The sequence below is a fragment of the Lathyrus oleraceus genome, chromosome 7, assembly GCF_024323335.1.
Source record: "Lathyrus oleraceus cultivar Zhongwan6 chromosome 7, CAAS_Psat_ZW6_1.0, whole genome shotgun sequence".
In the NCBI taxonomy this organism is placed as follows: domain Eukaryota; kingdom Viridiplantae; phylum Streptophyta; class Magnoliopsida; order Fabales; family Fabaceae; genus Lathyrus; species Lathyrus oleraceus.
In genome coordinates, this window is record NC_066585.1 from 46,397,425 (window position 1) to 46,417,247 (window position 19,823).

At 38.3% G+C, this 19,823-nt stretch overlaps 1 non-coding gene across 1 annotated transcript; it reads right to left on the reverse strand.

The window, feature by feature from the left end:
• Positions 1 to 12,233: 12,233 nt before the first annotated feature.
• On the reverse strand, positions 12,234 to 12,340 carry LOC127108564 (small nucleolar RNA R71). Its single transcript, XR_007796094.1, has one exon. It is a non-coding gene; the product is annotated as a small nucleolar RNA R71 (small nucleolar RNA).
• Positions 12,341 to 19,823: the final 7,483 nt, after the last annotated feature.

Sequence of the window (19,823 nt, forward strand, 5' to 3'; positions counted from 1 at the left end):
GGGCTTGCACCCCCACTGGATAAGCCCATTTCATGTTAATTAGTTTCGAGTGGTAATCTTAAGTAGTCATAGGATTAATTAGGTTGATTAGAACTAATTTGGAGATTAGGATTAATAAATATTTAGACATTAATTAGAAATATTAATTTGGGTTTACAATTAGGTTGATTAGAATTAATAGAAATATAGATTTAGGTTAGATTGTTAGATAATTAGGTTTAGATTTCTAATTAGAGAAATTAGGATTTACTTAGAATATTAATTAGGATTTTAAGAAATAATTAGAATTAGATTAGAACTTTTGAATCAGATTTAATCAAAATGGTTTAGAATTTAGAATCAATTACAATTAGGATTTCATAATTAGAATTTTAATTCAATATTCCATAATTATCAAATGACTGTTTTGCCCTTAGGTTAGAAATAGTCCAATTTTTGCATGTTCCCATAGTTTAGAAAGTGTAATTATGCAGGATTGTTTAAAAAGTCCAATTTAATTCAATATTCCATAATTGGCATCTGATATTGTGTACCTGCTGGAGTTTAAAAAGTATAATTATGCAGGATTGTTTCAGGATGTCATACACAATATCATGGCATATGATATTATGTACCTGCTGGAAATTATAAATGGAATTATGCAGGATTGTTTCAGGATGTCAGACCCGATGTCATGACATCCTGTACACAAAACATTCAGGGAAAATGTTATGTGTCTTATGATTGCGCATTTAATGGCAATCTATGTATGATTGAAGATCTGATTTGCAGGCGCATTTAATCATTAATTACAACCTGATTTACTTATTTTCCAAGGAGATCTAACCAGCTGTCATGAGAAGATTTAATTGGAAAATAGTTTTAGGGTTTTCAAGATGTCCAAGCCCAGCTGAATGCTTCTATAAATAGGACATGGAAAACCTGATTTGATACACAACCAATACTGAGCGAAATATTGAGAGAATATAAGGGTTTGTGTCTTGTTTAGTCCTGAGACTTATAAGCCATTCAATTCATCCATAGATGATTGAATTGGTCTGATTTGTGAGTTGTAATTTATCACTCTAAGCTTTTAAGCATGAGTGTGTGTCTACTTGATTGAAGTTGTTAAGTAAGATGAAGTGTGTGTCTACTTGGTTGAAGATCAAGTGTGTGTCTACTTGGTTGAAGATCAAGTGTGTGTCTACATGATTGAAGATAAAGTGTGTGTAATTGAAAAGTGTCTTCTTTTCAGAGTAATTGTTGTTTAAAATCACAGGTGTGATTGAGGGGGAGTGAGTGGGTTCTCATATCTAAGAGTGCTTAGGTAGAAGTCGCACGGGTAGAGATTAGGTGAGAAAGACTGTAACTTGTTGAAGTGTATGGAGAGTCTTTGAACTGATTCTATTTAGTGGATTTCCTTCCTGGCTTGGTAGCCCCCAGATGTAGGTGAGTTGGACTGAACTAGGTTAACAATTGCTTGTGTTTCTTGCATTACTATTCTTTATCTTTATCATGTTTGCATTATTCAGATATTTGTGTCGTGACATTACCTTCAACATCTCATATCTGATACCAGAATTTCAATTGGTATCAGAGCAGGCATCCTGCTCTGGTTTTGGGTGAGATCTAGGGAAAATACTTTCTGGTACTATGGAGAGAGATGGAGGATTTGTTCACAGGCCACCAATTTTGGATGGATCTAACTATGACTATTGGAAACCTCGAATGATAGCTTTCCTAAAATCTCTGGATAATAAGGCTTGGAAGGTTATGTTAACAGGCTGGGTACATCCAGTAATTACTAAGGAAGGAGAAGCCACAGCTGACAAGAAGCCTGAAGAACAATGGTCCAAGGAGGAGGATGATCTAGCCCTTGGAAATTCTAAAGCATTGAATTCCATATTCAATGGAGTAGACAAGAATATCTTCAGGTTGGTAAACAACTGTGAGGTGGCTAAAGATGCTTGGGACATTCTCAAGACCACTCATGAAGGCACCTCTAGAGTGAAGATGTCTAGACTACAGCTGCTCACCTCCAAGTTTGAAAATTTAAGGATGAAAGAAGATGAAAATATTCATGAATTTCACATGAGTATCCTTGAAATTGCTAATGCCTCGGGAGCCCTGGGAGAGAAGATATCAGATGAAAAATTAGTAAGAAAGATACTCAGGTCACTCCCTAAGAGATTTGCTATGAAGGTGACAGCCATAGAAGAGTCTCAAGACATCTCCAACATGAGAGTTGATGAGCTAATTGGTTCCCTCCAAACATTTGAGATGGGAATGAATGATGGATCTAAAAGGAAAACCAAAAGCATATCCTTCATATCAAACACAGAGGAGGAAAATAGTCAGGATGTTGATGAGGATCTGGCAAATGATGTAGCAATGTTGGGAAGACAGTTCAACAGACAGTTGAAAAAGATGGATGTAAGATCTAAGGCTAATGTCAAGAACATCTCATCTAACATCAACAATGTTGGAAGAAGAACAAGGTTAGATGATAAGCCCAAAGAAGGAAAAGAAGTACAGTGCTATTAATGTGATGGGTATGGACACATTAGAACTGAATGTGGAACCTACCTCAAGAAGCAGAAGATGAGTCTTGCTGCCACTTGGTCTGATGAGAGTGAAACAAAAAAGTATGCAAATTTGGTGACTGCCTTGACTGGAAGATGGGGCTCTGATGAATACTCAAGTGATGATGAAGTAACCTTTGAAGAGTTGGCCACTACCTACAGAAAGTTATGTCACAAAAGTGTAGAGGTATGTAAACAGGTTGAAAGCCAGAAGAAGGTAATAACTCAACTTGAGAATGAGAAGGTAGAACACTTGGAAACCATCTCCAAATTAAAAACAGAAGAAGTGGTTCTGAATGCCAAGCTAGATAAAAGTCAAAGCCAGAAGAAAGTGATACTACAGCTGGAGAATGAGAAGGCAGAGCATGTGGAAACCATCTCCAAGTTGAAAACTGAAGCTATGTTCTTGAATTCTAAACTAGAAGAGATGACCAAGTATGTAAGAATGCTAAACAATGGATCTGATTCCTTAGACAAGTTTCTCCAAACTGGACAAATAACAGGAGACAAATCTGGCATTGGGTATAATGATTCTAAGCCTGAGTGCAGTTACACTGGTGGCAAACCTAAATCCAAAACTAAGTGCTACCATATTAAAATCAAACCTGAGAAGGGAAGATAGCAGAAAGGGAAACACCAAAGATGGAGATGCCATTACTGTGGAAAATTTGGCCACCTGAAGCCCTTCTGCTATAAGCTATATGGTTATCCTAGCCCTGTTCATCATCAGACTCAATATCAACCAAGACCCAAACATCACAGGCCTGTCAACAAGAAGCAATGGGTTCCTAAGACTAATGTTACAAGTCTAATAGCTCACAATTCCTTCAGAGTTTCAGCCAAAGGAGATTGGTATTTTGACAGTGGGTGCTCCAGACACATGACTGGAAACAAAGACCTGCTAACTGGCCTTCATCCTCATGCCATGAGTTATGTAACCTTTGGTGATGGAGCAAAGGGTGAAATCAAGGGGATTGGTAAGCTTGATTGCCCTGTAGTTCCTGACCTTGACAATATCCTACTAGTTAAGGGCTTGACTGCAAATCTAATAAGCATCAGTCAACTATGTGACCAAGGTCTAAATGTTAACTTCACTAAAACTGAATGTCTGATTACTAACAAAGCAAGTGAAGTGATCATGAAAGGAGTCAGGACCAAAGACAATTGTTACATGTGGAGTTCTCAAATTGGTTATTCTTCAAAGGGTACCTTAGTCAAAGAAGAAGGAGTGAAGACATGGCATCAAAGATTGAGCCATCAGTATCTTAAAGGTATGAAGATGATTATATCTGTTGAAGCTGTTAGAGGAATTCCCAACTTGAAGATTAATGAAAGAAAAGTCTGTGGGAAATGTCAGACAAGGATGTCACACCATAAACTCAGACATGACACCACTTCCAAAGGTTTGGAACTCCTCCATATGGAGTTGATGGGACCCATGCAGGTGGAAAGCCTTGGTGGGAAGAAGTTTGCATATGTAGTGGTGAATGACTTCTCCAGATACACCTGGATCAACTTTATAAGAAACAAATCTGATGTGTTTGAAGTCTTCAAAGATCTTTGTCTAAAACTTCAAGGAGAAAAGGTAAGTCAAGTTATCAAAATTAGGAGTGAACAAAGAAGGAAGATGGATCCCAAAAGATTATTTCTGGGCTACAGCAGAGCATATAGAATCCTTAATTCCAGAATCAAAATAATGATGGAATCTATTAATGGTGTGGTTGATGACCAACAAACTGGTGCCTCAGACGATGTTAAGACATCTCTGAATGATCCCCCAACTGATTTCTCAGACAAGGTGAATGAACCTCCTCAAGCTGAACCTGACAAAGTCAACAAGGGACCCTTCATCAGAGTTCAGAAGGATCATCCCAAAGATCTCATTCGAAGAGATCCAAGTAAAAGGGTCACAACTAGATCAAGGGAAGTGATCTCAAATGGCTACTTGAAAGAGGAAGTATATGTTGAACAGCCTAAAAGGCATGTGTATAGATTAAAGAAAGCCCTTTATGGTTTGAAGCAAGCTCCTAGGGCTTGGTATAAGAGACTCATAATGTTCCTCACTAACAATGGTTACAGGAGGGAAGGTATTGACAAGATCCTATCTGTGAAAAATGAAAGAGAAAAGCTTATGGTGGCTCAAATAGATGTGGATAATATTGGGTTTGGTGGGAGGTCAGATCAAATGGTAGAACATGTTGTTAGACAAATGCAGTCTAAGGTTGAGATGAACCTTGTTGGACTTGGGCTACAAATCAAGCAGATAGAAGAGTCTATTTTTCTATCTCAAAGCAAATATTCCAAGACCAAGGTTAAGAAGGTTGGCATGGAGAATACAGATCATAAAAGGACACCTGCTCCTACACATTTGAAAGATGAAAATGGTGTTTGTGCTAGATATCAATTTGAATACATAGCAGCTGGAAGTAGCTGTTCTCAACTGGTTTTGATGAAACAAATGTTGACAAAATACAATGTCACACAAGATGTCATGACAGTGTACTGTGACAACCTCAGTGCTATAAATATTTCTAAAAATCCTATTCAGCACAGTAGGACAAAGCACATTGATATTCGTCATCACTTCATTAGAGAACTTGTGGAAGAGAAAATCATAGCACTGGAGCATGTTACAACTGAAATGCAATTAGCTGACATATTTACAAAGGCTTTGGATGCTAATCAATTTGAATGTTTAAGAGGGAAATTGGGGATTTGTATCCATGAGAATTTATAGCAATTAATGTGGAGTGGAAAAAGCTCAGATAAGGAAGATGACACTGCTGAGAAGGTAATTGATTTGGAAGAAGAAAGCTCAGACGAGGAAGATGACACCTTGGTTCATCATTTGAAACCAAGTATTGCAAAGAAAATGAAGACCAGGAAAGGCAACTCTGTGGCTGATTTGATGACATCCAGAACAGGTAAGAAGGTTGCTGCTGTAGGTCCTTCTAAATCATGGAGTAAAGTGGAAGTCAAGAAAAGAAAGGTCAGAGAAAGTTCTGACTCCGAAGATGATGTCGAAGACGATGTCCTATACATCTTTACTACTAAAAGGCAATCTGTTAGAAAATCTCCTGTTAAGGTTGCAGTTGTGCATTTGGACAACATTTCCTTTCATCTGGAAGGTGGTGCAGCCAAGTGGAAATTTGTTATACAGAGGAGAGTTGCTGTGAAAAGGGAGCTTGTGAAGGAGTTTGTGGTGAACATTCCGGAGGATATTGTTGACAAGAATAGTAAAGGGTTTTGCAAAGTTTTTGTTAGAGGAAGGTGTGTAAGGGTCTCCCCAACTATAATCAATAAGTTCCTAGGAAGAGGAACAGAAGGAGCTATTGAATTAGAAGCCACAGATAATGAAGTCTATAGGACAACCACTATTGGACAAGCCAAGGAAACATATGCTCATACCTCAAGTGAGAGGTTTGATTCTCAAGACAATTCTAGTGGCAGTTCTGGATCTGAAGGTGAAGAAGATGCTACCTCTTCAGATTGAGTTGTGGTGAAGATAGTCACCCTGTTTTGATGATTTGCTGTTTTGTGGCAGTCCTTACTGATGCCTTGATGTGATATTTGGGCTCTTAATGAGTTCCATGGATTTCTAATTATCTCAACTATTGCAGCTGTGTATAATTATGGTTTGTATCTCCTAACATTAATGTTTTAACATTTTATATGTTATAACATCCTTTGTGACATTCTCTGCTAGACTGATTGACACTTATTTTGTCTAATTGGTCACTTTGGTCTATTTTGACTAAAAAGGGGGAGAAGTGATTATGTTGAGTTGTTAAATATGTGGAGTTGTGTGGAGATGTATGTGCTGATGTAGTTGAACAGATGAACAACTATTGTTTAAGGAGATGTGTTTGATGTAAGACAGAATGTTGTTCTGTTTACAGATGTTGAAGGAGATGTCTGATGTGGGAGAGAATGATATTATGTTCTGTGATGTTAAAGGAGTTGTCAGAATGTGATTCTGAATGTTACAGATGTTGAAGGAGATGTCAGAAGGATATTATGATTGTTACATATGCTGTTATTACAGGTGTTGTTGTTGTTAAAGGAGATGTTTGTGTTGTACAGACTTAGGGGGAGAAGTTGTACCCTTGTGGATATGTGTGTATTACTAGTTGCTATTATAGCTAGTAATTGTGTTTGCTTCTGCTGCTGCTTAAATTGTTGTTATGCTGTTTAACTGCTGATAGTTTTTCTTGTGAACAAAATGGACAAATATATGTTTTAGCCAAAATTTGCCAAAGGGGGAGTTTGTTGGTTCTAAGTGTTGGCAGCAATTTTCGTAAAACAAAGAGTGTTCACAAGATGTTGCATGTTACGTCTTAACTTAAGATATCTATGTACCTGCTGGAGTTTAAAAACATAATTATGTAGGATTGTTTCAGGATGTCATACACAATGTCATGGCATCTGATATTGTGTACCTGCTGGAGTTTAAAAAGTATAATTATGCAGGATTGTTTCAGGATGTCATACACAATGTCATGGCATCTGATATTATGTACCTGCTGGAAATTATAAATGGAATTATGCAGGATTGTTTCAGGATGTCAGACCCGATGTCATGACATCCTGTGCACAAAACATTCAGGGAGAATGTTATGTGTCTTGTGATTGCGCATTTAATGGCAATCTGTGTATGATTGAAGATCTGATTTGCAGGCGCATTCAATCATTAATTACAACCTGATTTACTTATTTTCCAAGGAGATCTAACCAGCTGTCATGAGAAGATTTAATTGGAAAATAGTTTTAAGGTTTTCAAGATGTCCAAGCCCAGCTGAATGCTTCTATAAATAGGACATGGAAAACCTGATTTGATACACAACCAATACTGAGCGAAATATTGAGAGAATATAAGGGTTTGTGTCTTGTTTAGTCGTGAGACTTGTAAGCCATTCAATTCATCCATAGATGATTGAATTGGTCTGATTTGTGAGTTGTAATTTGTCACTCTAAGCTTTTAAGCATGAGTGTGTGTCTACTTGATTGAAGCTGTTAAGTAAGATCGAGTGTGTGTCTACTTGGTTGAAGATCAAGTGTGTGTCTACTTGGTTGAAGATCAAGTGTGTGTCTACTTGATTGAAGATCAAGTGTGTGTAATTGAAAAGTGTCTTCTTTTCAGTGTAATTGTTGTTCAAAATCACAGGTGTGATTGAGGGGGAGTGAGTGGATTCTCATATCTAAGAGTGCTTAGGTAGAAGTCGCACGGGTAGAGATTAGGTGAGAAAGACTGTAACTTGTTGAAGTGTACGGAGAGTCTTTGAACTGATTCTATTTAGTGGATTTCCTTCCTGGCTTGGTAGCCCCCAGATGTAGGTGAGTTGGACCAAACTGGGTTAACAATTGCTTGTGTCTCTTGCATTACTATTCTTTATCTTTATCCTGTTTGCATTATTCAGATATTAGTGTCGTGACATTACCTTCGACATCTCATATCTGATACCAGAATTTCACGAATGACCTGTTTGCTCATCTTATTCACCTCTATTCATAGGCTTTAGCACAACTCGATTCAAGTTGATTAACAAGCCTCTTCATCATCCAAAGACAACCCTTCATCATGGGAAGCTTCCAGGAAGTTCAAATTCAACACTCATCGATTATGATGCGAATTGTACGATACGAGCCTTAAGAAGTGGAGAAGGAATAGGACTGGAGAATTCCTACCCCATTCTGAATATCTTTGGGTGCAGGACGAATGGCATGTTTGCTCATTGTATTCGCCTCTATTCATAGACTTTAGTGCAATTTAAATTGAATAATTGATAAGTCTCTCTACATAGATTGAAGCACATATTGAAGATCAGATTGAAGATCAGACTTCCGCCTTTCAGGGTTTCACCTTCTATCCTTTATTCTCCCAGTAAAACAAAAACCTCTTTGTAAATAAACTCAAAAACAATTAACCCTACGATTAGGATTGTACGACACGAGCCTTAAGCAATGGAGAAGGAATGGGACTGGAGCGTTCCTACCCCCATTCTGAATATCTTTGGGTGCAGGACGAATGACCTAGTGGCTCACTGTATTCACCTCCATTCATAGACTTTAGTACGATTCAAATCATGACTCCCATTTCAGAATAAAATCAAACTCACCTCACCAAACTCAGTTTTGCCTTTGGGCTTCATTTTCTATTTAAAACCTTTTCAGAAAGGACGTGTTACTTCCGTTCTACCGTGAACGACGCTTAAGCCTCCATGTGCGAGCAAGCAATGTTTAACTGCTAGAGTGTGATCCGAGTCATCCATTCTACCATAAACAGACAGACGCTTAAAGCTCCCATGCTCGAGGAACCAAGGTTGACCAAATAGTTACTCACACTAAGATGCTTGAAACCCATATCTCTCAGGTAGCCTTAAACCAAGCCCCCCAGACTACACCTGGAGGACAGTTCCTTGGACAACCTCAACAGAATCTGAGAGAACAAGCCAATGTCGTTACCCTACGAAGTGGGACCGCTTATGGTGAACCATTTAACCCAAGATTGAGTGAACCCAAAACTTCTAAGGAATATACCGAACCCACGGACGAAGTGAAGGAACCAGGGGAATCTGAAAAACATGAAGGACAAGAAAAAGGAGAAGAACCTAAAGACAAAACTTATGTACCACCCCGCCATACAAACCACCGATACCATATTCGCAAAGACTTAAACAGACCCAGATCAATAACCAGTATCAGAAATTCATTAAGGTTATAGAAAAACTTCACGTAGAAATCCCTTTCACATAAGCCATCACCCAAATACCTTCTTATGCAAAGTTTCTCAAAGACATCCTTACCAACAAACATAGACTCAACGATCCGAAGCCCTTGGAATGTAATTCTATTTCCGAGAATAAGTTAGCCAAAAAAGATAAAGATCCTGGAAATTTCTCCATTCCTTGTGTTTTGGGAAGTCATGTCATCGAAAAAGATTTTCTAGACTTAGGAGCTAGTGTGAGCTTAATGCCTTTAGCAGTTTGTGAGAGGTTAAACTTAGGAGAATTACAACCTACTAAGATGTCACTTCAATTAGCCGATAGATCTGTTAAGTATCCAATAGGCATATTAGAAGATGTCCCTGTTAGGATAGGTCAGTTATTTATCCCTACTAATTTTGTTGTCATGGACATTAAAGACGACGATGATATACCAATCCTTCTAGGTAGACCATTCTTATCAACTGCAGGAGCCATAATAGATGTCAAGAGAGGAAAGTTGACCTTTGAGGTAGGTGACGAGAAGATAGAATTTATACTTTCAAAATTTCTTATGGCACCTGTGATGGGATACTGATAACATGAAACTATATCACATTTTAGGACTTAATTCAATTAAATTATATTATTATTTGCTTTAATTTATTTCATTTTATCAGATATTACGCGGTATTTCCTTTCTATTTATCTCAGGTATCTATTTGAAGCAAAAGTAAAAAAAGGAAGAAAAGGAGGTGCAAAAAGAAGTTTTTGGAAACAAATAGCAAAAGCCAAGCCCAGCCCAAAGAAGGCACAGGCGTTGTGCCTGTGACGAGCGTCACAGAGGTTGTGACGAGCGTCACGCTATATGAACTTGTGTGACGAGCGTCACACATGGTGTGACTGACGTCACACCATTCCCCTATATTTGAGGCACAAGGAACGCTTCAGAGAAGTTGAGTCCTATTTCCACGCCCAACTATTCTGCACGTTGAAGACTTTTGACGCGGAAGGCAGTTGCAGGAGGTAGCATATAAATAGTAGCTTTTTGGAAAGCTCTAGGGTCCACGCTTTTTCCAGATTTTTGCCGTTTTTGCATTTTTTCTTCTTCCAGCAGCTTAGGCATATTTTTACAGTATTACTTTTACAAATTTCTATATTGTTTTCTTTTGCAATTCTATTTTCTTTTCTAGCTCTTAATTAATTTTTCGCACAATAGTTTCTACACCGGAAACTATTGTGTACCTTTTACCGGATCTAACCTTACGTTAGAATCTAGTTTTTTTTATTCCTTCGCCTTTATTTTTCTGCCTGATTGAAGAACTCAAGAACAAATCCAACCGGTCTGTGGTGAAGTGTTCAAGACTGCTATTTAATTATTCAGGTTCTATATTTATTTGTTGAATTTATATATGCTTGTTTTTACTATTAATTTATACTGTTTGCCTGCGATGAATCTGTTTATGCATGTTATTTATTTAAGTCTGTTTAGCATGTCTGACTGATTTATTTAGGTATCGGTATGTAAAGTAAGCGGAATGAAGGAATCAAAACTAAGTTGGTTTAATTAAGTTTAAAATTAAAATCACTCTTTTTACGGTCTCAATTTACAGGTTTAATAACAAAGTTTTTGTACGAAAGTAAAAGACACAAAGAAGTTAAAATCAATAGAGCGAGAGTTTGAGGTTTTGACTGGACAGTGTAAATTGGACATTAATTATAGATCAGGGCGAGAGAAGTTTTTAGAGTTAATTAAATTCTAACCTTTTTCAAAAAGTATTTTTAAAGATTGAATGTGAGGGCGAGAGTTAAGCATTTGAATTTAATTATATAACCTAAGTCAACAGAGCGAGAGTTTGAGATAAGGGTGTTTAAACGATTAGTGTTTTCTTAAAAAGAGTTTCTACGGATTCTATTGTTTTCAAAAAGTGGTTTTTGACTTAACTATAAGTGACAGCTACGTTAATATAAAATCATAGTTTATTCAACAGAGCGAGAGTTTGAGATAAAACTTTTAACCAATAGCGTCAACTGAAAAGATTTATTTTTAAAACCAAGAGACCAATAAAGAATTGATTCCCTAATTACGACGAATTACGTACCGATATCCGCTTATTAGATATTAATTTTAGATCTTATTTTAGTTTTAGCCTTTTCCCCCAAACAATCAAAATATCATCTGCCTTAGCTTTACGAAGTAACCTTAGATAACGGTATATCGATTCATAAGTCCCTGTGGGATCGATATCTTTTAAAACTACGCGATAGAACTGTGCACTTGCAGTTTGTACCCCAATTCGACTCATAAAGTCGAGCGATCAAGTTTTTGGCGCTGTTGCCGGGGACTTTTATTTAGTCGATATCGTAATTCTCCTGTTACGCTGTAGAGACTAAGGCTTTTCTTTTTCTTTTCTTTCTTTCGTTGATTTGTATGCCACGCACTCGCTCTCAAGGCGAACCGCTCTACTTACAAATCAACGACATCGAACTATATCTCCGAGTCTTACGACGAATTCGAGAATATCGTGCTGCAAACAATCTCCCTCCTGTAGAACTTCCTAATTTCAAAAATATTTTCCCTTCGATACCCGAGATGGAAGAACCAGCTCGTGCTCTTAGAGATTATGCCGCTCCATCGCAAGATGAACCGCATTCAAGTATTGCTCCACCCGCAATCGAAGCAAATAACTTTGAACTCAAACCTTCACTGTTGCAGGCAGTACAACAGAACCAATTCTCTGGAAATCCTACTGAGGATCCTAACCTTCATTTATCCGTATTTGTCCAATACGCTGATACTGTTAAAGCTAATGGTGTCACTTCAGAGGCAATTCGACTTCGTCTTTTTCCTTTCTCACTAAGAGGTAGCGCTAGAAGATGGCTTCAATATTTTCCTTCCAACTCAGTCACCACATGGAACGAGTTGAAGAAAGTTTTTCTTGCTCGATATTTTCCGCCAAGCAAAACAGCTATGTTAAGAGCCCAAATAAATGGATTTAAACAGAAAGATAACGAGTCTCTTTTCGAAGCATGGGAAAGATACAAAGACATGATGAGACTTTGTCCGCATCATGGTTTAGAAGACTGGTTAGTAATTCATACATTCTATAATGGTCTCCTGTACAACACGAGGTTAACAATAGATGCCGCCGCAGGTGGTGCACTAATGAACAAACCTTATGCAGACGCTTACCAACTTATCGAAAGCATGGCTCAAAACCACTACCAGTGGGGAACCGAACGAACAATGGTGGAAAAACCTCAAACGAAAACTGGCATGTACGAGATAAGTAACCTTGATCATGTTAATGCAAAGGTGGATGCTCTGGTCCAGAAGATTGAAACTTTAAATGTATCACCTCCAGCCACAGTAGTTGCCATAACTCAGAATTGCGAAGTCTGTGGAATCCAAGGTCACACTCCTGCAGATTGTCAACTCCTAACAGGAATCCAAGCAGAGCAAGTAAACTATGCTCAAGGAAGCCCCTATTCGCATACCTATAACTCAAATTGGAAGAATCATCCAAATTTTTCATATAAAAGTAATAATGCTCTATACGCACCTGGACAATCTCCAAATCAAGCCCCAGCTATACCTCCGGGATATCAGAAGCCGACCCCATCTACATCTAACAATAACGCCCCTAGGAAATCCAACTTGGAAATCATGATGGAAAACTTTATAGCTTCTCAACAGCAAACCAATAAAGATTTCTTAAACCAGAATGTACACACTGGCGAACAAATTAAACAACTAGCAAGTAAAGTAGATGCCCTGGCTACTCATAACAAAATGCTGGAAACGCAAATATCACAAGTAGCTCAACAACAAGCGCCTACTGCTGCCCCAACTGGTACATTTCCTGGCCAACCCCAACCTAACCCAAGAAGCCACGCTCATGCAATTATACTGAGAAGTGGAACGGAAATGGAAGGACCGTCTGACCCAAGGATAGAAAACCAAAACTCTAAAAAGTCAACTAAGGAGAGTGAACCTAAGGAAAAGGTAGAGAGTAATAAAGAAACCGTAGAAAAGAAGCCGGTATTAGTGTTATGCCTTTATCCATATGCAAGAGACTTGAAATGGGAGAATTAAGACCAACTAAAATGTTTGTGCAACTAGCAGATCATTCCGTAAAATATCCTGTAGGAATTCTTGAAAATGTTCCAGTGCGCATAGGTCAATTCTACATTCCAACTGATTTTATAATTATGGATATTAGAGAAGATGAAGTTACACCCATTATACTGGGAAGACCGTTCTTAGCAACTGCCGGTGCAATCATAGACGTAAAACGAGGACGACTCACTTTCGAAGTAGGAGAAGAGAAAATTGAGTTCATTCTTTCCCAATTTTTGAAAGCACCTGCAATAGAAGATACATGTTACTTCATGGATATCATCGATGAATGCATAAAAGAAACGGAGTTAGAAAAAGACAAATCATCTGACTATCTTGTAGAAGACAAACTTAACCAATGTTTAGCAATAACACCGGACCCTATGCAATGCCTTAAGAAACCAACCTTAGACCTGAAAACACTTCCCAAGAATCTGAGATATGAATTCCTAGACTTAGAGCTTGAACGACCAGTGATAGTTAATGCTGACTTAGGAAGGCTCGAAACAGAAAAACTCCTGCATATCTTAAGAAAATATCCAACCGCACTAGGTTACAACATCACCGATCTTAAAGGAATAAGTCCTTCTATTTGTATGCACCGCATCATGTTAGAAGAAGACTGTAAAACTTCTAGGGAACACCAGAGAAGACTAAACCCGATCCTGAGTGAGGTAGTGAAGAAGGAAATAACCAAGTTATTAGAGGCAGGTATCATATATCCTATATCTGATAGCAAATGGGTTAGTCCTATACACGTAGTACCAAAGAAAGGAGGTATAACAATCATTGAAAATGAAAAAGGAGAAACTATAACCAAACGAATCGAATCGGGATGGAGAATGTGCATTGACTATAGGAAACTAAACAAAGCAACCCGAAAAGATCATTTCCCTTTACCATTCATTGACCAGATGTTAGAACGATTAGCAAAACATTCACATTTCTGCTATCTAGACGGTTACTCAGGTTTCTTTCAAATACCAATTCATCCTGATGACCAAGAAAAGACAACGTTCACGTGCCCTTTTGGTACCTTCGCTTATAGATGAATGCTGTTTGGCTTGTGTAATGCTCATGCAACCTTCCAAAGATGCATGATGGCAATATTCGCCGATTTTCTAGAAAACATCATGGAAGTATTTATGGATGACTTTTCCGTATGCGGACAAAGCTTTGAAGAATGTCTTGAAAACCTAGAGAAAGTTCTAGAGCGATGTGTAAAAGTAAACCTAGTACTTAATTGGGAAAAATGCCACTTTATGGTACAAGAAGGAATTGTTTTAGGACACATCATCTCAAATAGAGGAATTGAAGTAGACAAGGCCAAAATAGAGGTAATCGAAAACCTTCAACCTCCGAAGACTGTGAGAGAAGTACGAAGCTTCTTAGGACATGTCGGTTTTTACCGACGATTCATTAAAGACTTCTCTAAAATAACTAAGCCGTTGACCGGACTATTGATGAAAGATGCTGAATTCATATTCGACAATAAATGTTTAGAAGCATTTCAAACGCTTAAACAAGCACTGATCTCCGCACCCATAATGCAGACACCAGATTGGAATGAACCATTCGAAATAATGTGTGATGCCAGCGATTACGCTGTAGGTGCTGTTTTAGGACAACGAAAAGATAAAAAGCTTCATGTTATATATTACGCAAGTAGAACTCTAGATGAAGCACAAATGAATTATGCCACAACCGAGAAAGAACTTCTAGCAGTAGTGTTTGCGCTAGATAAATTTCGTTCTTACTTAGTCGGAGCCAAAATAATCATCTACACTGACCACGCTGCTATCAAATACCTCTTAACTAAAAAGGATGCAAAACCTAGACTCCTAAGGTGGATCCTGTTACTACAAGAGTTCAATTTGGAAATCAAAGACAAGAAAGGAACTGAAAACGTAGTAGCAGATCACCTCTCTAGACTTGAGAACCTTGAACCGGAAAGAACAGCAATTAACGATGACTTCTCGTACGATAAGCTTATAGCTACTTTAGAAGAAAATAACGCTGATAAATAGGTAGAAACTACCTTAGCAATATCTGTTACACCGTGGTACGCTGACCTCGTCAATTATTTAGCTGCCGGAATAGTTCCATCTACCTTATCCTACCAACAGAAGAAACGATTCTTCTACGATATAAAACATTATTACTGGGATGACCCCTTACTTTTTAAAAGAGGTCCCGATGGTATTTTCCGTCGGTGTATTCCCGAAGAAGAGGTAGAAAGTATAATCCAACACTGTCACTCCACTCCTTATGGTGGATACGCAAGTACATCCAAGACCTGCTCTAAAATCCTACAAGCCGGTTTTTATTGGCCAAGTATATGGAAGGATGTACATGCAACTATTAAGAAATGTGACAGATGTCAACGCACAGGAAACATATCTAGACGTGACGAGATGCCACAAAAGGGCGTTTTGGAAGTCGAGATTTTCGACGTGTGGGGAATAGACTTCATGGGACCTTTTCCATCCTCTTTCGGCAACAAATACATACTCGTGGCAGTTGACTACGTATCAAAATGGATTGAAGCTATAGCTTCTCCAACAAACGACACACGAGTAGTAACTAGACTCTTTAAGAATATAATATTTCCAAGGTTTGGTGTCCCAAGAATAGTTGTCAGTGATGGTGGATCGCATTTCATATCCAAAGTACTCGAAAAACTACTGCTTAAGTATGGCGTAAGACATAGAGTAGCGACACCTTACCACCCTCAAACCAGTGGGCAAGTGGAAGTATCTAACAGAGAAATCAAACAGATACTAGAAAAAACAGTCGCCACTTCAAGGAAAGACTGGTCATTGAAATTACCAGAAGCTTTATGGGCATACCGAACTGATTACAAAACACCCATAGGAACAACCCCATTTAAGCTAATTTATGGAAAATACTGTCACCTCCCGGTAGAATTAGAACATAAAGCCTATTGGCTTATTAAAAATCTAAATTTAAACTATAAATCCGCCGGTGAAAAGAGAATCCTTGATATAAGCGAATTAGAGGAACTCAGAAGAGATGCTTACGAAAATGCCAGAATCTACAAAGAAAGAACAAAACAATGGCATGACAAGCGCATATCAATGAAAATCTTCAAACAAGGCGATACAGTCCTTTTATTTAACTCCAGACTAAAGTTATTTCCGGGAAAACTACGATCTAGATGGTCAGGTCCTTTTCAAATCACTAATGTTTTTCCTAGTGGAGCAGTAGAAATTAAAGGTAAATCTATGGAACCATTTACCGTAAACGGGCAACGTCTAAAACATTATCACTATGCAGAAAACAATGAAGATTCGCAAGTCTTGCACTTAGACGAAATGCCTCCAGAAATTATAGATTGTAATTGATTGTTTTTATGTCGAGCTTGCGACATTAAACAAAGCGCTTAGTGGGAGACAACCTACAAATTATTTTATTATTTCCTTATTCTATTATTATTATTTTTCTATTTCTTCCTTAATTATTCTTTTAATTTCTATTTAGTATTCATTCTTAATTTATTTTATTTTATTAAAAACTTTTCTCTTCTTTCGGCATTTGGCCAAATCCTGACTAAAACTCTTGTTTTTCTTTTCTCTAACTAACACTAACCTGATGGGACATATTGATCGTATGGGTATCAAATTCAGAGGAACAGCTCAGAAACAAAAGTTTGAGGAACTAGCCACGAGAGAGATGCTACCTAGCCTGTATGCTGATGACTGGGCAATGACTGCCCTTGGACTAAGACAAAGTGTCCTGTATTTGCTGAATCAGATAGGGTGGGAAACCGCTCCTATCCGTAGACAATTTGTCACTTACCGGAGACTGACTCTAGAATTCCTTAGTTCTCTGATCTATCTACCCAGCCATGGAAAAGGAATAAGCAGAGGTTTTATACAGTTCAGAATGTTTAACATGGAGTACCAATTTAATATTCAAAATTTTACCAACCTTTTAGGCTTCCCTACATCCTTTGACACATTCACAATGAGCCAAGAGGAACTTTTTGAATATAGAGAACTTGAACACTTTTGGGGTAACTTGACTGGAAATGACGATCCCGAGGAACATGAGTTTCTCTCTGGAAACATACATAACCCGGCCTTTCGCTATTTCCATAAGATCCTGACCCACACCTTATTTGGGAAAAAGCCAAACAGTACCACAGTTTCACGTGATGAACTCTTCATCATATTTTGTGCTTCTCAGAACCGTCCAGTAAACGGTGCCACTTTTATGTTAGCAAACTTGGACCACCTTATCCAAGATGAGCGAGCACCAATCCGAATAGGCGGTTTGATAACTATGATAGGTAATGCTATTGGATTACGTCAGCCTATGCTTGACTTAAGCCCTTTTTGTGGCATTACTACTATGAGTATACCCTTCCTCTTCAACACTTTGTTTATAGCAAACCTAGGGTCTGATGAGTTTGAGCTTATTATTGATAACCAAGTTCTTTGCCTATTCACCATGCCCGATCCTAGGACTAGTGTTCATAACCGCAACAACTGGCTCTACAATCTGAACGAAACCCCCTCTCCTGCTAGATCCACTGAATCCATCCAGGACTATGAGATTTGTGATGACTATGAGATTTATGATGACCAGATTCCTTATGCTGAATCAGATCCTCAGACACCATCTGGATATTATGATATTGATCCTCCTCCTCAACCTGCTCAGACCGAAGAATCGGCAATACCCGACCTTAGACATCATATGCCCGGAACTGATTATAACACTGCCATGGAAGCTTTGATGTCAGAACAAGATGCCCTTAGAGAAGAGTTCACTAGCCTGAGGCACGAATTTCTGGGATACATGAACAGTATGACAAACCAGTTTCACGAGTTGCTATACCGTGTTAACTCCTTTGCTCCTCCGGCCAGCGATCGTGCAGATGGATAGAATTTATTTATTTTTCTTAGTTATTTAGTCTTAAGCTAGATTAATTCGTTAATGTTATTTCAAATTATATTCGTATTTGTTTCTCTTTCACACTTTTTTTTTCTCCATTGTTACATTATGATTATTTTATTGAAGCTATTTATTCATTTTATTATGTAATATCTGCTCTCTACTGTTGCTGCCTACATGACTTATTAAAGAAAAATATATTTATGCACTACTATGCAAAGTAGAATAGCATGCAAGAGAAATTAATTCGCAAAATAAAATAATCAAAAGCAAAACAAAATAATAAAAATAAATATATTACCAAAGTCATTATGAAGAACGCTAGCTGAAGCCTTGCCAAAAAGACTGTGTGACGAGCGTCACACAATCTATGACGAACGGCACGCCAAGTACTTGTGACGCCCGTCATGCATCTGTAACGAGCGTAACACATTTCTGACTAGGTGAACGTTACAGTGCCGTTGGAGACGAACGTTACACCCTTCAACTTTTTATCTTCCCCATTTATTCACATTTACCCACATTTATTTACTTTTCAACCACCTCTTTTCCAACTTCCAATTTTTTTTCCTATAAATACCCACCAAACCTCCCTTCATTCACCACAAACCATTCTCTAATATCAAATACATTTCTTTTCTTTCCAAATTACTCCTTCAAATTCATTCATCACTATGGCGGGAAACCAGAATTTCGGAAATATCATCTTCCGATCCGAAGATGAAAATTATCAAAGGGAGCAATTTGAGCGTGTCCAACAGCGAGGCGTCGTCTCCACCAGGTATCCTGATTTAACTTGTTTACAACAATTAGGATTACTCCAAGGTATCGAGTGGATGCTCCGCCTTGCCGACTTAACCTTCCTTTGCACTCATAATCAACCCACATACCCCTCCCTAACCTTAGAATTCTTAAGTTCATACCATTACACCACTTCCGCCGGTGAAGATGAATTTTTAACCGGTACCGCAACCTTCCGTATGTTCAACACTGAGTACTCCTTAACCCAAAACCAATTGAGTACCATGCTACAATTTCCCATAGAAGGTCAGGTACACCCCAGAATACCTCCAAACTCAAACTGGAACACAGTTGCCGTTTTCGATCTTTTCAAACGAATTTCCGGTGTAGATGCCAACAACTGGGAAGAGCTCCTTCTTTCCCACATACATAACCCAACTATCTGGTACTTTATCCGCATCTTGCAAAACACCATTTTTGGAAGACCGAACAACAGCAAGGTCAACTCAAAGGAGTTATTCTTCCTCCAATGCGTCTTCGAACCGGATACTAAGGTAAACGCCGCCTCCTTTCTATTTCATCATATCCGCACCTTATGTGCTAGAGGCCGACAACCTTTTATAATTGGTGGATTAATCACCACCATAGCACTTGGCTTAAACCTAGGGGACCGACTCCAAACTTTAGAATCTTTACCTCCCCTATTTATGGATATAGGCTACTGTCGGTCCAGCCGCCTAATAAAGAACCGAATAGGCGGAAAATATTACCTTATGGTGA